This window comes from Caretta caretta, chromosome 15, assembly GCF_965140235.1.
Source record: "Caretta caretta isolate rCarCar2 chromosome 15, rCarCar1.hap1, whole genome shotgun sequence".
Taxonomy (NCBI): Eukaryota; Metazoa; Chordata; order Testudines; family Cheloniidae; genus Caretta; species Caretta caretta.
In genome coordinates this window covers 7,041,753-7,060,079 of record NC_134220.1, presented here as the reverse complement: position 1 = coordinate 7,060,079, position 18,327 = coordinate 7,041,753, and the positions used below count along the sequence as shown (strand labels likewise).

General features: G+C 44.4%; 1 protein-coding gene and 1 long non-coding RNA gene across 2 annotated transcripts in view; one reads left to right on the top strand and one right to left on the bottom strand.

Moving 5' to 3' along the window:
• The first annotated feature begins 16,079 nt into the window (after window positions 1-16,079).
• TBX5 (T-box transcription factor 5) overlaps window positions 16,080-18,327 on the top strand; it is an 83,452-nt gene continuing 81,204 nt past the window's right edge. Inside the window, exon 1 of the mRNA XM_048821699.2 lies at window positions 16,080-16,141. The gene's annotated coding sequence lies outside the window, so the exon portion shown is untranslated. The remainder of the gene's footprint in view (window positions 16,142-18,327) is intronic.
• LOC142069377 (uncharacterized) overlaps window positions 16,632-18,327 on the bottom strand; it is a 32,116-nt gene continuing 30,420 nt past the window's right edge. The window contains exon 4 of the long non-coding RNA XR_012665174.1: window positions 16,632-17,419. This is a non-coding gene — a long non-coding RNA (uncharacterized LOC142069377). The remainder of the gene's footprint in view (window positions 17,420-18,327) is intronic.

The following is an 18,327-nucleotide window of genomic DNA, read 5'->3' as shown; positions in this document are numbered from 1 at the left end:
CGCCCTATTTCTCAGCAGTTTGTCCTGAATTTGGAATTCTCAGTTGTGACTGACAGAGGCACGGTTACACCACGATAACACAGCTTTTCCCCCTACATATAGATAGGTATATCAGAAGCAGGAAGCCTGCCAAACAATCAGTGGGGCCACTGGATGATCGCGATGCTAAGGGAGCATTCACAGAAGACAAGGCCATTGCAGAGAAGCTAAATGAATTGTTCACATTGGTCTTCACTGCAGAGGCTGTGAGGGAGATTCCCACACCTGAACCATTCTTTTTAGGTGACAAATCTGAGGAACTGTCCCAGATTGAGGTGTCATAGTGGCAGTTTTGGAACACATTGATAAATTGAACAGCAATAAATCATCAGAACCAAACAGTATACATTCAAGAGTTCTGAAGGAACTCAGATATGAAATTGCAGAACTTACTGTGGTATGTAACCTAGCACTAAATCAGCCTCTGTACCAGCTGACTGGAGGATAGAGAACATAACACTGATTTTTTTTTTAAAAGGCTCCAGAGACAATCCTGACAATTACAGACTGGTAAGCCTAACTTCAATATTAAGCAAGCTGGTTGAAACTACAGTAAAGAACAGAATGATCAGATGCATAGATGAACACAAAATATTTGGGGAGAGTCAACACTGCTTTGGTAAAGGGAAATCATGCCTCACCAATCTATTAGAATTCTTTGAGAGGGTCAACAAACATGTGGCAAGGGTAATCCAATGAATATAGCGTACTTAGACTTTCAGAAAGCCTTTGACAAGGTCCATTACCAAAGGCTTCTAAGCAGTCATGGGTTAAGAGGGAAAGTCCTCTCATAGATCAGTAACTGGATAAAAGACAGAAAACAAAGGTTAGGAATAAGTGGTCAGTTTCCACAGTGCAGAGAGGTAAATAGCAGGGTACCCCAATCATCTGTACTAGGACAAGTGCTGTTCAACAGTCTTTAAAAAGGGGTAAACAGTGAGATGGCAAAGCTTGCAGGTGATACAAAATTACTCAAGAGAGTTAAGTTCAAAGCTGACTGCAAAGAGATACAAAGGGATCTCACAAAACTGGGTGACCGAGCAACAAAATGGCAGATGAAATTCAATGTTGCTAAATGCAAAGTAATGCACATTGGAAAACATTATCCCAACTATACATACAAAAATGATGGGGTCTAAACTAGCTGTTTCCACTCAAGAAGAATCTTGGAGTCTTTGTGGAGAGTTCTCTGAAAGCATCTACTCAATGTGCAGCAGCAATCGAAAAAGTGAACAGAATATTTAGGAAAGGGATAGATAATGATAGAAAATATCATAATGCCACTCTATAAATCCATGGTACACCCATGCCTTGAATACTATGTGCAGCTCTGGTCACTCCTTCTCAAAAAAGACAGAGTAGAACTGGAAAAAATACAACAAAGGGCAACAAAAATGATTAGGAGTATGGAAGAGCTTCCATCTGAGGAGAGATTAAAAAGACTGGGACTGTTCAACTGAGAAAAGAGATGACTGTGACACAGGCAGACGAGGAGCCAGCTCAGGCCGAGCCCCCTAGGCCCCAGCTGAACAATGATGAATGTATCGCTGGAAACCAGTTTGGCTCTGGTTTACCTGTCTTATCCAGTATGGCCATTCTTAGGCGCGTAAGGAGCCAGTCATCCTGTTCCCTAGTGTAATCTGGTGGTCTGCAGCAGACAGCATCTAGTATCCCACTTTGTGTTTTATTGGTTAGGACATTGATCCATTAGACATTCAAGATCCTTTGCTTCTGAACTGTCAGTGACTAGAAAACAGGAAATGCCATTTTGGACAGAGTGCTACTCCCTCTCCCCTATTGCCCACCTGATCCTTCCTAAACAGGTTATCTAAATAGCATATACTCAGTAATTTTAGCATTCCAAGCAGGCAAATCTTCCCACCAGGTTTCTGTTATACCAACTAGGCTGAATTTATGCTCATAAATGAACAATTCCAATTCCTCTTGTTTGTTTCCCAGTCTCCAACCACTGGTGCATAGGCAATTCAATAATTTCTTCTCTTCACATCTGTTGGTGAGGACTTTTGTTCTCAACATCACAATTTAGTTTTAAATGAGTGCACATTCGTTCCCTCTTTTCACCGTCCATTTTGATTGTTAATCTGATGTCCTGCTGACTAGTCTGGCTAGTCTGTCCCTGAAGAGATTGGTTCCTCTTTCTTGAGATGGACATAATCCAAATCATACAGGCCCCTCTCCTCATAGAAGGTGGCTCATTATTCCACAATACCAAAACCGTCCACCCTACACCATCTACATAGCCAGTGGTTTACTTCCAAAAACTTCAACCTTCTGTGTTCCTTCATTTATGGGACAGGAAGGATCTTTGAAAAGTTCACTTGGACATTCTTCTCCTTCACACCCCTCACAGTTCCCTGAAGTCATCTATAATCTGTGAGCTACACAGTGAAGCAGCGTTATTAGTGCCAATATGCCCCATCACCACTGGATCATTGCCTGACAACTTCAGAAGCCTGTCTGATCTTAGCGCAAAGTGTCATTTGTGGCTTTGGAAGACAGCTCACCATCCTACCATCTGCCTGTCCCCTGCAGAACAGCTTGCCCTGTTCTTCTTAATATAGAATATCCAATAAGGATCATCTGACTTCCTTGGACAGTTGGGGATCTCTTTGTGACAAACACTGGAGCTAATCAAAGACCCACAGTCACACTGCCCTTACTGAGACACAAGCAAACTGACTTGTCTCACTTGGCCTGTTCAGGGGCCAGCACAGAGAACAAAAACAACAGAGGGACCAAACACACCACTCATCAAGTCCATCAACCTCCAAGGTCAAAATCCACAGATACTCTCTCCAAAACACCCCTGTTGGATGCTCCTGTTGTTTGACCAGCTCTATTAAGGATATATGTAGCAGCATTGATTTCCACAGTGTCCATGCATTGGATGGGGGCTTGAGTCATCTAAGGTCAAAGACTGGCTCAGCCACAGATTGCCTATGTGAGACTGGTCAAGTCACGTCATCCCTCTGTACCTCTGCTCCCCAAACGCAAGACGGGGATCCTATATTACAGGGCTGTTGTGAAAATAAATCCATCAGTGAGGTCTGTGCCACTGGGAGCAGGATCGGTCCCCTCTCCCCTTATAGAGTGTAGTCTTCCTTGTCAAAATGTTAAGCATCAGGACAGAAGAAATTAGGGCCAGAGTCTCAGCAAGTATAAAATGAGGATAGCTCATTAGTTTCAGATGAGGTGCTGACCCTAAATCTGGCAGCAGAATACATTTTCTATGCTAAATTTGTAGCAAGGGAAAGGAAATAAAATGACTTTAGAAGCATAATATGACTTTGTATCTCCAGAAAGATTTCTATTTTTTTTTAAAAAAAGGAAAACATCAGTGCTACTTGCAAAGTAGGAAGGAAAAATACATCCTTTCCCCACCCACGAGAGCAACTAAGACTGGGTTCTTGGCCAGTGGTTCTGCAGTATCATGTTTTAAAAGAACAAGGCAGGTCTCCATTTACTACCTGTCCTAAACCTCAGGTATTTTAGAAGGAAAATGCTTGTCATGGTTTAACGAGTAAGGTCATTACGCGGAGGTCAAAAGAGAAGGATAGAAGAAGTTTAAGCATCTGAATTTATGGGTTGCTAAGGACGTATAAGACAGAGTTGAGAAAACATGAATGGAAATGAGGACATTGGCTCAGTGGAAACACAGTTACTGCTTCTACCCCGGGGATAACCTCTAAAGAGGTCTCACAAGTTGGCAAAATTACTGCAGTGTAGGCTCCAAGCCAGTCCTCTCATTCCCCTCAGTGGGAGATGGATCAGGCCCTTTGCCCAGAGGCATGATGTTTTTATTACAAAGGTGGATGTGCTCACATGCCTCGGAGGAAACGGGCAGCAGGAGCCAGCAGGAAATCCAGACCTTTGCAAGTATCAGTGTGGGAGCCAAGTGAAACGAGAGAGAACCAAAGCACTTGGGCATCGCCTTGTTCTAGGCTGTGGAGGGAGGGGTGTGTGGAATTTTAGCCAAACGAATGGGTGTAGCAGGAGCACCCCAACTCTGCAGCACCAACAATCACCCTGGCAACCTCCCAAAACACCAATGGCTGGATTTAATTCGCATATCTATTTACATAAAACTTAAAGCGAACGTGAATCCTCACCGCCATGGTGTTTGCTTGTCCTCATATTTCCCTAGATAAGGCAGCTAAAACTCTGGTCAATGGGGTTTGCCCTTAACCCGCAGTGAATGGGGAAGGGAGGCTACAGGCTGTGTTTTGCAATGCTGTGGTTCTATATGACCTTTAGGCCCATACTAGGAGAACTCCCCGGGAAGAGCTTTCATTGAGCTTTGCACAGCATCCCGTAGGACTGGGGAAGCAGGAAGAACCCCACAGGGGTGCCTTGAAGTATTGCTTTCTTTTGAAAAGCACTGAAGAGCCACAAAAGGAGAGCTGTAAATTATGCCCAAGAGGGTGCACATTCTGCCCCAGCCCTTGCCACTACCATCCCCAGCTCACCCAGTGAGGACCCACAAGCCCAGTGAGCTCTCTCAGAGGAAGCCAGAGCGATGATGGAGTCATGCCATGGAGATACCCACTTCCATTTGTTCCATTTCCTAGGAATCCATAGGCTTGGTTTTGCAGAAGCAATAAGCATCTGGACCTACGTTGTTTCTCTTCTTCTTGGTCAAGTATCTATTTCTCAATCATATTTCTAATGGACCCATCACCATAGTAGCTAGGTGTTTTTAGGGAGAGGAATGGAAAAGAACATTTCACAGCAGTGGTCCTGCTTCCACACTTGAGGGCTGCACAAATTTAACTACATTGGTTTTTCTACTCATTTAATTAAATTGGTGCAAAAGCCACGCATAGACAATTCATAGATTCCAAAGTCAGAAGGGACCTCCTATGTAATACAGGCCAGAGAATGTCCCCAAAATAATTTCAAGAGCAGAGCTTTTAGAAGAAAATATCCCATCTTGATTTAAATATTGTCGGTGATGGAAAATCCACCACAACCCTTGGTAAATTATTCTAATGGTTAATTATTCTCGGTATTAAAAATTTATGACATAATTTTAGTTTGAATTTTTCTAGCTTCAACTTCCACTCACCGGATCACTTTACACCCATCTCTGTTAGACTGAAGAGCTCATTGTCAAATATTTGTTCCCAATGTAGATACTTACAGGCTGTAATCCAGTCACCCCTTAACCTTCTCTTTGCCAAACTAAATAGGTTGAGCTCCTCAAATATATCACTATAAGGTGTGTTTTCCAATCCTTTAATCACTCTCATGGCATTTCAAGCCCTTGACCATGCCCCTTACAGATCATGTAGGGGAAACAGAGGAAAAAATGAGAGTGGATGTGGGGAATATAACCAGATTCCAGTTTAAACCCTAGTGGATAGGGTAATGGCCTGGGAAAACTAGGTTGTGTTCTCATCTCTGCCACTGATAAACCTGCCTGACCTCGGGCAAGATACTACACTTCTCTGTGCCTTTGTTTCCCCTGCCCCACTTTGTCTGTCTGTAGACCGGTACAGGGACTGTCTCTCTGTTTGTACAGTGCCTAACACCATGCAGTGCTGATTCTGGTTGGGGCCTGACATTCTACCACTATATTGCTACTAACAATACTAATCCAGAGGCCTGGAAAGACAATTCAGTTACAGCAGGACTCAGCTTTGTCAATATTAGCCGATGAAATACTCAGTTGCTTTATCTTATAATGCTGGAGAATATTGTAGGTCTGTTTGTTTACAGTGAATAGCTCTGCCAACAGTTATAACTTTGTCTTCCAAATCCTTAATGAAGGAGACCCAGGGCACCTCCACTGACAGAATTATCTTTCTTTGCCCAACATTAGTGCCTTTAACTGTATGGTCCCTAACACAACCCTGGGATGCTTTTAACACACAGGGCTTGCACTAGTTTAACTAAAACCAATTTAGTGAAATGGGTGCAATATTCCAGTGTGAAAGAGCCACCATTCCCAGCAAATAGTCTTTTTCATTCCTCTCCCTAAAAACATTTATGTGCTATAGCGATGGGTCCTTTAGAAATACTGTCAAGAGAGAGACTCATAACCTCTGATTACCACAAACCAGGAACAGAAGACAAGGATGGATCACCCTAAAATTGCCCTGTTCTGTACACTCTCCCTGAAACTCTGGTATGGCCGCTGTCAGCAACAGGATACTGGCTTCTATAGACCATTGGTCTGACCCAGTATGGCCATTCTTATATTTTTGTTTTTAACCAGTTGCTCTGAAGTTTCCTCTAACATGACTACACTCTCTAGTGTAGGATGGCCCAGTAGTTAAGGCCCTAGCCTAGGACTTCAAAGACCCCCCTACAGCTCCCTTCTCAACCACAGACTTCCAGCTTGAGCAGCCACTTCAGAGTACTGTCTACTCAGCAGTTTTTAGAGCAGAAGCACAAGGCCCGCTAGCCCAGGTCAGTCAGCTTGGACTAGGAGACTCGCTTCCATGGGCAGTGTAGGCTTACTCTTAGCTGCTCTTTGCCTCAGAAAATTGAAGGCGGTAGCATGTCCTTACCTCACAGGGGTGTTGTGAGGAGGAATCCATTCAAGACTGTGAGGCATTCAGATACTGCAGTGAGGGGGCCATATGTGCCCCTTAAAAAGAGAGGGGTAAGTTTTACAAGTATACTTGCAGATTTAAAATGAATCACAAATAAAACTGTGCATTATATATGTGCTCTGCAGTGGTCTATTTTAAAGAAGCAACTAACTGGTTAAGTGATTCTTAAGGTATGCACATGGGTTAAGAGTTCAGGTGAGCTACTCTATTCCTATTGGCCAGAGCTGTGTCTACACCCCAGAAAGTGTTAGACTATCGGGTATCTATTTTGTTTTGCTGCATCCCTACCACAGGGTCAACCATTTCTAACAGCAGCCTTCAGGCAGACACACCTGATATCAAACCAGACCATTTCGGTGCAGTAGGCAGGGTTTAGAACTCCCTGGGGTCATTGCAAGGGGAAAGTTGTTTGTTCAATGGAGGAGAATCAAGTCTAAGTTATTTTCAGCCAGTTTCAGCTAAAAGAATTTTCTTCTGTAAATTAATGTGAGCTGCCAGGGACCATAGAATGGTTTCTCTGACTTGTAAATTAATCTATGTCTGATACAATAATGGGATTTTCCTCCAAGTGCTTCACAGAGGAGGCCAGTACCATTATCCCCCTTTTGCAGATGAGGAAACTGAGGCATGGAGAGGGGAAGTGATTTTCTCACAGTAGGCTAGAGGCAGAGCCAGGAATAGAATTCAAGTCTCTTGGGTCCTTGTTCAGCGATCTATCCACTATGCCACACTGCCTCTACCACTACTTATTAGCATTAGTTTGAAAATGCAGGTGGCTGCTTGTGCCCCTTCATTATGCAAGCATGGTCAAAGCTTAGCCTTCCCTAGCACTGTGGTGCAGAGACCGCTGGAGCCAGGAGGCTTTGAGTCCCAGGTGTAGCCTCTTACAGCCTGATTTTCAAGGTGCTAAGCTCCCACAGCTCCCAAAGAAGACAAGTGGGAGCTCTCACCTCTGGCAAATCAGCACCATAGTGCTTACGGGGCAGAGGTTCTGAGTCCACCCCACCTGAGAGCTGGGGGATGCTGTCCAGGAGGCATTGAGCATGGGCAGCAGCTCCCTGAGATGGGCGTGACAAGCTGTCTCCAGACTGATTGACTGGCAGCTGGTGAAACTGCACACACTGTCCTTGCTGACTGTTCCAAACCAGAGCTGTCACTAAGGAAAGAAAGAGGAGATGCGCCTGAGGCATACAGAGCACCCACCCACCCACACTGGCTGTAACAAAAAAAGAATCATGGTTCCTTCCCTCCCGCCCCAGGTTTTTGCACAGAGGGGACCAAGGAGCAGCAGAGAGCTGCTTAGTGGGTGGATGGAAGGTTGGGGACTTCACATGCACAACCTCACTTATCCCTGAGCAGCTCTGCTCATTACACCCACAGAACAAGTTTTCCCACCCTTCCCTTTCCTTCCCAATTGCCCTCAGCGCTGTGTGGGTCGAATCCCAATTCAGAGTTGTGCTGGAGACCCTGGCAGCTGCTCCTGCTTCACTTGTGTGCTTTATGATGTCACCAAACCCCCTTGCTGGAATGGTAGCCCAGTGACTCCCAGTCATCCCACACAGGGCACTCTGACATCATCATAGACATGAAGGACTCGACTCCACAAGTCCTGAGTGCCCACTGCTCCCAAAAACTGCAATGCTGAAAACCTCTCAGGAAAGACTAGGCCCTTCAACCAAACCACAACATCCCCCCCGCCTGCCCCCACCCCCCGATGGTGAGGATCTTGTCCAAACACATAGTGACATGAGCACTCCTGTGGGAAGACCCTGGAAGAGCTCACCTGATGAAGGGTTGGCAATGGTAGACCTGTAGGGCTAGAATTTGGTTCTAAGGAAATCCCTAAACAAGGGGTGATGCCTAAAGTTGCATGGTCCTAGAAGTAACTCCCAGGAGATCTAGTTCCTCAGCACCATAGCACCCCTCTTGCTCCATGGGGGAAGTAAGTTACTGCAGCCCTTGAGAAGGCACAACTTACTACCACCCCCAAAAATATCTGGTTACTAGTCTGGCCAGCAAGTATGGCAGCGCAGCCAAAGCTCTGTCTGCTCCCACCACTCTTTGCTCCCTCTCTCCCAACTTGCTCAAAGGGGAGGTGGAATATTCAAAGCGCAGAGGCAAGACCAGGGCCCAAGATCTGAGTTGACTGAGTGAGGGAATGGGAGCCAGCTCGGATGAGAAAAGCAAGGGCACAATCTCCTTTATCTCCTACCAACCTTGCTCAGACTGAAACCCATAGAACTGCCGACAAAAGAAGATAGATACAACACAATGGGAAGTAAGCAAAGGTGGTAGGAGAAAGCGGCCCTTTGTCTGAACCAGGCGAAGAATCTAAGTGCTCCATGCTCCACTCATTAGACATGTTTGCATTCCTGTAAGTCTAGTGACATGTGCGACATATACATTTATGTGGACTGCGGGTTTGCAATCTGATATTTGGGATTTTTTTCCCTTAGCATCTGGTAAGAAATGTTTAGAAAGGAAACCTGCAATATATAATAGCCAAGAGCATAAAGCCAAAACCACTGTACACAACCCCCAAGCCACAGTGCTAGGCTGACAGATTTGCAGCTGTAACATACTTGTGAATAAAGAAATACAGGTAGATTCCACTCTCTCATTGGCCTCCCCCTCAATTGCATTGGCCTCCTTTTCAGAAGGTAGCTGCACATGGTAGTGGATAGGGAACTGGGCTTAGCATCAGTTGGGCTTCTTCTTGGCTCCAACAATGACCTGTTGTGTGACCTTGGTCAGTCTGTTTCCCTTTCTTTGTCTTGCTTATTTTATCTGAACGGTCTCTTAGTAAATGTTTATACAGGATCTAATATAATGGGATTCTGACCTTGGTTGGGTCCAGTAAACACTATGTAATATAACCAATAAACAGCATCTACTCCTACTCCTGCTCCAAATTGCATGTCCACTATGCAGTGTCAATGAGGGCTGAGCCCTAGCACACTCCTTAGTCACTCCAGACATACCCCTTTCCTCAGCTTTCTACTCAGGAGGCACATAAGTTTGACTACAACCAGAAAAAGGCAGGCAGGTGGTTAGGGCTTTAGCGTAGAACTTGGCAGATGGATCCAGGGTGAAGTCCATGCTTTCCTACAGGCTTACAATGTGACTAGAACACCAGATTTTCAAAGGTATTTAGATGCAGATTGTAATTAGTGGAATATTCAAAAGTGTATCACTTAAGCACCTTTCTGCATCATTAAGTGCCTAAATACCTTTGAAAATCTGTCATAGACTATCAGGGTTGGAAGGGACCTCAGGAGGTATAAGAGAGATAAGTTGTGAGCAAGCCAGCTCCACATGTGGAATTAACTGTACTCCAGTGGGCAGCCAACACCTGCACTGTAAGTGATGGGCAAGTTATTTTCTCCAGGGATACACATGTAGTTACCTTGTGCATCCCTCCACTCCCCCCCATATTGAGCCTTCTATTCGGAAGAGCATCCTTGTGATAAGAAGAACATAAGAGATGTATGTTGCCTTCAGTAATGTAGGGATCTCATTGTGTGACAATAAACCTGCACGATCCCCACTGCCCTTTTGAGCAATTAGACACAGTTGTATGTGGATGGGAGTACACATCCCTGTAGGAGCAGTTTCATTGGGACTTGCACAGCATCTCTCAGGATCTGACCCAACAGTAGTTTTGCTTGAGGAAAGAAGTCAGGATTTGGATCCACCATGAATACAGAGCAGGTGAATGTGTCACAGCCCTAATACTGTATAGGCCAAACTGTAGAGTCCTCACTCTGGCAGAATGTTCGTTGAAATCGGTAGGAATGCCATCATTGCTTTCAGTGGGAGCCGCAGGAGCTCAGCCCCTCTGAAAATCCGATTTGTTATTTTGGCACTTAAATACAGAGTTAGGTGCCTAACATGAGGCACTGAAGTGCAAAGGGCCTGATTCTGCTGCTGCCCTTACTTAAGTTGAGTAGCACCTTACTATGCGAGCAGACTCATTATTGTCAGTAGGGCCACTCAAGGAATAGAAGAACAGGACGACTTGTGGCACCTTAGAGACTAACAAATTTATTTGAGCATAAGCTTTCGTGAGCTACAGCCCACTTCATTGGATGCATAGAATGGAACATATAGTAAGAATATATACAGAGCGAGAGAGAGAGAGAACATGAAAAAGTGGAGTAAGAGGCTAATTAATTAAGATGAGCTATTGTCAGCAGGAGAAAAAAAAACTTTTGTAGTGATATAAGCCATCATGTGCCAGCAATGCCCCTCTATCATGTACATTGGCCAAACCAGGCAGTCTCTATGCAAAAGAATAAATGGACACAAATCTGACCTCAGGAATCATAACATTCAAAAACCGGTAGGAGAACACTTCAACTTCTCTGGCCACTCAGTAACAGACTTAAGGTGGCAATTTTGCAACAGAAAAGCTTCAAAAACAGACTCCAATGAGAAACTGCTGAGCTTGAATTAATATGCAAACTAGATATCATTAACTTGGGTTTGAATAGAGACTGGGAGTGGCTGGGTCATTACACATATTGAATCTATTTCCCCATGTTAAGTATCCTCACACCTTCTTGTCAACTGTCTAAATGGGCCATCTTGATTATCACTACAAAAGTTTTTTTCTTCTGCTGATAATAGCTCATCTTAATTAGCCTCTCACTCCATTTTTTTATGTTCTGTGTGTGTGTGTATATATATATATATATATATCTTCTTACGATGTTCCATTCTATGCATCCAATGAAGCAGGCTGTAGGTCACAAAAGCTTATGCTCAAATAAATTTGTTAGTCTCTAAGGTGCCACAAGTACTCCTGTTCTTTTTGTGGTTACCTACTAACACAGCTGCTACTCTGAAACCTGTTAAGGAGTAAGGTTCTTCTCAACGTGAATATATGCAGCAGAATTGGGACCTAAATGTTGGCCCTACTGCCAAGCTCCTTTCGTAGGTGGGCTTCCCACTGACTTCACCAGGAGCACTGTCTGAGTAAGAAGTAAAGGCTTCAGCCCTGCACACAGCTGAGGCTCCATTCTACGCCCAGTGAAGCAAGAACATCATCTTCATTCACTATGAGAGCAAGGTCAGGTCTTTACAGCCTGGCAAGAATTAGAACAAACCTGCCTGTAAAGGGGTCCCACTCATTGCAGCTGAGCCTTCTTGTGACTAGATCTGGGAAGCAGCTCTTCATGCTGGATGCCCTCTTCTATCAGTTACTCACGCTCTGACCCCTCTCTCTGTCTCTGAGACACAGGGTGTTTCCTCTTCATGACTCAGCCCTCTGGCCAGGTCACTATGCAGTCCCCTGCCCTTCTGAGGTAACAAAGTCCCACCAGACGAGATGTCTGGATGCCACTTTAGATGGTTTTCCAGTCCACAACTCCCACCCCTGTGCCACCTTCCCAGTGGCTGGTAGGGGAAACCCAGGCCTTTCCACTACTCCAGGTCCCAGCCCAGAGGCCCTATGACTTGCCATTCATACCCTGTTGCTGATCCCTGGATTCCTTCCTACCCCATATCTCTATCTCCTTGCCTATCTCTGGTTTACCGCTAGAGATTCCCCTGTACCCCATAGCTACTTCATCCTGCTCAGCCTCTTGCTGGACTCCACAGTCCAGGGCAGTACCCGAAGGCTTACTCTTCTCCTAAATCGCCTCCTTATCCCCAGACAACTCACTTTCCATCTAGGGAATTACTTCAGACCTCCTCCCTGCTGCCCCCTTCTACTGCCAGCTCCCTGGTTTTACAGGGCTGTCCCAGTTCTTCCCCAGCTGGGTTCCATTCTCAGTTAACCCTGGTCCTCCCCCTCTCAGGTGAGGCCAGGTGACCTAATTGGCCTCAAGGCTGGTGTGGGATGCACACACCCATCGCACTGCCCCGTTCACTTTCTTTCTTTCTTTCTTTCTTTCTTTCTTATGTTTGAATCTATTGCCTTTACTCCTTCAAAAAACCCTGTAAGGTGTAGTTACTTTTTCCCAGTTCTGGACTTAAAGAAGGGGAAATTTTCCCTTAATTTTCCCTTTAAGTTAATTTTCCAAACAGCTTGATATGGTGGTAAGGATGTATACTCTAAACATCATTAGAAGACTTTGCATCATAAAGCTTTGCCATGTGTTCTCTATAAAAAACAAACATCCTTTAGCCATGTTCACGCTGCTAGCTTCCAGTTATGGGCCTGTTTGAAAAGCTCTCATTATAAATGCTCTTTGTCCCAACCACACTTCTTGTGTCAGTGGTTTTATAATGGCCCTTTTGGACTTATTTAGCCAGAGAACCTTGCAGTCTTTCCTTATTATGTGTCCTTATAGGATGCCCAGCTCCCACGGTTAGTCAGTGAATGTATCCACACTATTAGCCCCGCTTGTCTATAATAGCAACCAAATGTCTTCAGATATTCAAGCACCATTTTATTTGTACTGCCCTGGCAATGAGCCTTTACATGTTAACTTTTGGCCTTGCTGGGTAACCTCTTATTTGAAAGTGACTTAATTGACTTTACCAGGCTTTGACCATTTTTCATTTCTTCCTAAAGGGCTCATTATTAGAGATGGATATCTATTAATTGGATTACTCTCTCTCTCTCTCTCTCTCTCATGCACACACATACACCTCCTTTATCCTCCCTCATTGTTCATATTACCAGTCCATAATCATATTCATGGCTTCACAGGGTTTGCTAAACATTGATGGTAATGACACAAATAGATACAGGGTTTTCATTTAATAATTAAGTCTTAGGTGTTAAAAGGGAAAGAAAGAAATGTTAAAATAATCAACCACTTAGGGAAGAGCTGTTAAAAACATAATTGCAAAATAAATGGACATGATCAGAATTAAGATAATGGACCTGATTCTCAACTGTGTTAGTCCAATTTCATGCTGGTGTAATTAATTTCAATGGAATCAGAGTCTTTCAAATGGGTGTAATGCAGTAGTTAATTGGGTTCATATTTTCTCTTTGCCTTTTGGAAAAGGTGGGCTCATTATCACTTATAAAAGGGGGAAAGAATTATATTAGATTTGATTGACCTACAATGCTACAATCTTTAGGACAGATAGACAGATGTATGTGCTAAAATACAGTGGGCCAGATCCTCAGCTGGAGTACATCTATGAAGGTCTGTTGATGTCAATGGATCTATCTTGATTCACGTCAGCTGAGGAGCTGATCTGATAAATGTAAGTGTTGTGTCTGGGTTTGTTTAAATCCTATGACCTGTAATTCATGAAGGGACTTAGAATGTCAAATGTGTAGATGTGTTCTAGTCCTGTTGGTCCCAGGATATTAAAGAGACAAAATATTACCTCATCCACCTTGTCTCTCTAAACGTGCATGAGTTTGCTCTGTAGCTAAACCCCACTGTTCTTCTTCTAACTGCTGAGAAATTATGTGTGGCTTCTTTGTACCCATTTCTGTTTTAAATACCAAAATGGCTATCCCCAAAATAAGAAGTGGTAACACTATTATATTATCTTCATTTCCCCACCAAGACAGGATCTTTGTCTTTATTCTACTTTTACTAGTGCCTTTTCTAATCTATGTTCAAATGCCCAAGCAATAGGGTTTGCCAACACTTTCCTAAGGAGGCTATTCCTCACTCTAATAGAACTCACTGTCAGGAAAAGTTTCCTGCTATTCATCTTAAGTGTTCTCTTGCTTAGTTTTATCCCATGCCTTTTATTCTCATCCTCAATAATGCCTGTTTATCTGCCTTATACAGACCCCCTTTCCCATAGCCACTCCCCTCTGAAGTAAGGAGGTGCTATTTTCCCCATTGTACAGATGAGACACAGAGAAGCCATGATGCTTGGCCAAGAAGTATGTGGGGAGCTGGGACTTAAAATCAGGTCTGTCTACTCCTAAGCCATGTCTACACTACATGAGCGTCTCCCACCGGCATAGCTACCGCTGCTGGTTGGGGGTTATATAATTATGTCAGGAGAGCATTGGCACAGCTGTGCTACTGTAAGGTCTCTAGTGTAGGCATGTATATATAGATATAGATATATAATGCAAGGGTGGGAGCATTATCTTCCTGCTCCATACATTGTACCCCTGTGGGTACAGCTCATAGCAGTGTTTGTGTTTCTGCAGACATCTTGCACCACAAACGCAAGTCTAATTTGCTGTCCACTGCCTTTTCAGCCTCTGGGCCTGATCCTCAACGTCACTGGGCCCCAGTTGAAAATCTGTGTGGTGGGTGATTTTCTCCCAGCTTATTAGCCTACTATTTTTCTAATTCGAGTCTAATATATCATTTTCTACCAATATTTCTACTCTTTCTAGGTCCCTTTCCCTTATTTCTCAGTCCTTGCAGTTGTGCACAACTCCTCCCAGCTAGGAAGCATCTGCCAGTTTTATTAATGAGCTGCATACTCCTTTCACTAGATCATTAATGAAAATATTAGCTAAGACCTGACCAAAGATCTTTGCAAAACCCCACGAGATGCCTCCCACAAACATAATGCTTGGCTTACAGTCCTTTAGCTGGTCTTCAATCCACAGGATAGTATTGGTATTAGGTGACAACAAGAAGTCCCAGCCAAGATCAGGGCCCCTTCTGACTGCACACACACATTATTAATTAATGAATCATTCATTATTATTATTAGAAGTCTTAAACGTTAAAATATCTTAAATAGATGTGTGTGTCTGGATGGGTGTATATAGAGACAGATGTGTATACACATATACCTGTATATGTGTGGGGTGTTTGTACATGTGTTAAACACTAGGAAGATGTACATGTGTATCAGACTTAAGACTTAAGGCCTCTGTTCTTGTTCTAGGAGGAGACCTGTCCTAGTTATTCATAGATAAAGATGAATGACTGCACATAAAACACACACATATACTATCTGGTGTGTGTGTGTATGTCTTGAATGTCTAGGACAGGTCTCTGCACAAGAAAAACAAAGGCATCTCAGTGTGAGTAACTTTCAGAGCAGGGCATTTTTCGAATTTCCCCCACCACCCAAACCCTGCAGCGCTGCTTACAGACTCTGCTATTAAACCCAGGCGAAAACAAACAGGCATTCTCGGGGGGGGGGGGGCGTGGGGGGAAAAGAAGAAAGTTCCTATTGAAAAAGAAGTTTCTGGCTATGTTGGTTTTATTGGCCTGGTGGAACCCTACAGATTAACAACCAGCAGCAGCAACCCACCCCCCAAGCCCGGACCTAAGAAATCCAGTCGAAGGTGTGACTTCAAATGTGGTGGTAGGGATAAAGAGAAAGGAAGCCGGAATGTAGGCATTTGTGTGATGTGATTGTTACCAGAAATACCTCGACATCTCCCGCCTGTCCCGGAACGGCGGCCAGTGGTCCCGTGGAGCTCAGAACTAAGGTGCTGGCCGCGGAGGAGAGACACTCTCTGATACCTTATCAGCAAAACTCATTGGGTCCCCTAGTAGTTACAACCGGAAACGGGGCCAGTGGCCAAATGAAACGGCTGTCAGGGGAAGTGCAGTGTCAGCATTTATCATCCATGAGCCCTCTGCCCCGGTGCCGACTCCCTGCTCAGCAGCACTGTCTCTAAGGTAATGTTGGCCCGCTTGGGCCCTTGCTCCTTTCCCCAGCAGAGGCCGGGGGTGGTTACCTGAGTCGTTGGGGTCTTCGGCAGGGGACGGACAGAGTGAAATAACCCCAGCTGTAGGGAGAGATGGGCAGTGGTTGGGAATCCCCCCGAGCGAGGACGCTTTCAGTGTGGCGTTTGTGTGCATCGCTGCGTGCCAAGGTTGTGTGCGCGTTTGTGTAGCGGTATCTAGAGGCCGGCTTGTGTGCCTCTGAATACGTTTTGGGGGCGTGGATGCGTCTGTGTCTTCGTGTGTCGGGAGTGGGTTTCTGTCTCGTCTCTGTGTGTAGCTGTCTGTTTGCTCACACGTGTGTGTGGAGCTGAGCGTGCAGGGCAAAAGGTGACCTGGTAAAGGTCCCATATTTGCTTCCCGAATGTATTGTTATTAATGTGTTCAACGAAGCGATCCGGAGCGCTAAAGCTCTCATCCCACAGGTCAGGGGAGAGAAAACCAATACATTTATCCTTGTTTTTATTTAAATGATTCCATTTACAAGGGGGGGAGCAGGATAATCTGCAACAGGTGTTTTGATTCAGGGCTACTCCTTGAAAGACGAATATCACAAGTTGCGCGCTGTTTTCTTTCTTTCTTTCTTTTTTCTTTTTCACCCCTGGATGCCAAAACCCCCCTGATATTGTGAATTGTTTAGCGTCTGAAGGAATTCACCAAGGAAAATCCATTTCCCGCTTAATACACAACAAGTGGGATCGGTCATCCGGTGTTATAAGCATTTTAATAATAAAACAGGTGCAAAAATAAAAAAGATTCCGTTCCATGGAGTGAATTTCCAAACCTAGCTGCCTGTCGGCGCTGGTGCATGGGGTGACTGTGGAGGACCTGCCTTTCATGGCTGTTAGACTTCTGAAGATTGAAAGAAACCGTCTGAGTGGGGCCAGGTTGGCCCACGAAAGCGGGGGGAGGGGGGAGATGAAAGTCCTCAATGGGAATTCCAGAGGCTTTGGGATAAGAAGGAGCAGGCTGGGTCTTACAGGCTTGAAGCACACGGTACTGCTGAGGTTTGAGTGGGCAGAAGTTTGCTTTCCTAGCCAAAGCTTCACGTTCCTGACATACACATTCTTCTTCCTCGGTTGTCCTAAACTTGAGGGCAGCGGGACTGTTGGGTTGGTCCAGAGTCCTAGTACTGAGGGGCAGGTTGGTGGATGTCGGGGACGTGCAGGTAGATTCTATGATTCTATAGAACCAATCTGCTGTCTTAGGGAAGTGGTCCATTGCTAATGTCATCTAGATAGAAATTACAGAGAGGCAGAATGTCAGGGCCAATACTTGCACATAAAGCAGAAGTCTCTCGCAGGAATAACATTTGGAGTATACTAGCCAGACAGTGATCAAATATTTTCAGGGAGGTTTGGACTATATCCATGAAGTTCTATGTTTGCTTCTGTGAATGTCTAATACATATGACAACATGCAAAAGTATATTTTCTGAAAATAATGAAAGCCATTATTCATATAACCATGGGCCCAGGCCTGCGATTCCCACTATGTCAATCAATCAATCAATCAAATCAAATCAAATCAGCAGGGAGGAACTATGCCTGAGTGAGGATAGTAGAAATGGGCCATGCTTTGCACAGGTATATAGAAATATCAACATATGGGTTCAATTGAATATGAAATGTATGCAACAGATGTAGGTATGCTTAGAGATTAACTTTAAATAATCAAGACAATGCTCACAGATGGTGCTCAATCTAAGACAAAAATAATATAAACCTTCACTTTAGAAAGGCACTGTGGTATTGAATAGGCTTGTGAATATGGATGGAGAAATTAGGTGTGTGATATACACACGATATGTGTGTGTACCCACAGAAGTACAGTAATTACACTGGGAGAAAATAGTTGTACACTGCGTTGATGTTCAAGTGTATTTATTTTGCGTACCAATCGATGTAACGACATATTCATGCGCTAAAGGCATGGGGCAATGTTTTCGAAAGCGCCTAAGTGGCAAGTCCCGTTTCTTTCTATGAGACCTCGGCTTTTAAGTGTCTGAGTCACTTTTGAAAATTGTACCCAATATCTGAGAACTCAAGGGCCCAATCCTGCAAACGCATGGGAGTCACTTTGAGTGTCCCTGTGAGCAAGCCCACGGGTGTCGCTGATTATATACACTCGTGGGCATCAGT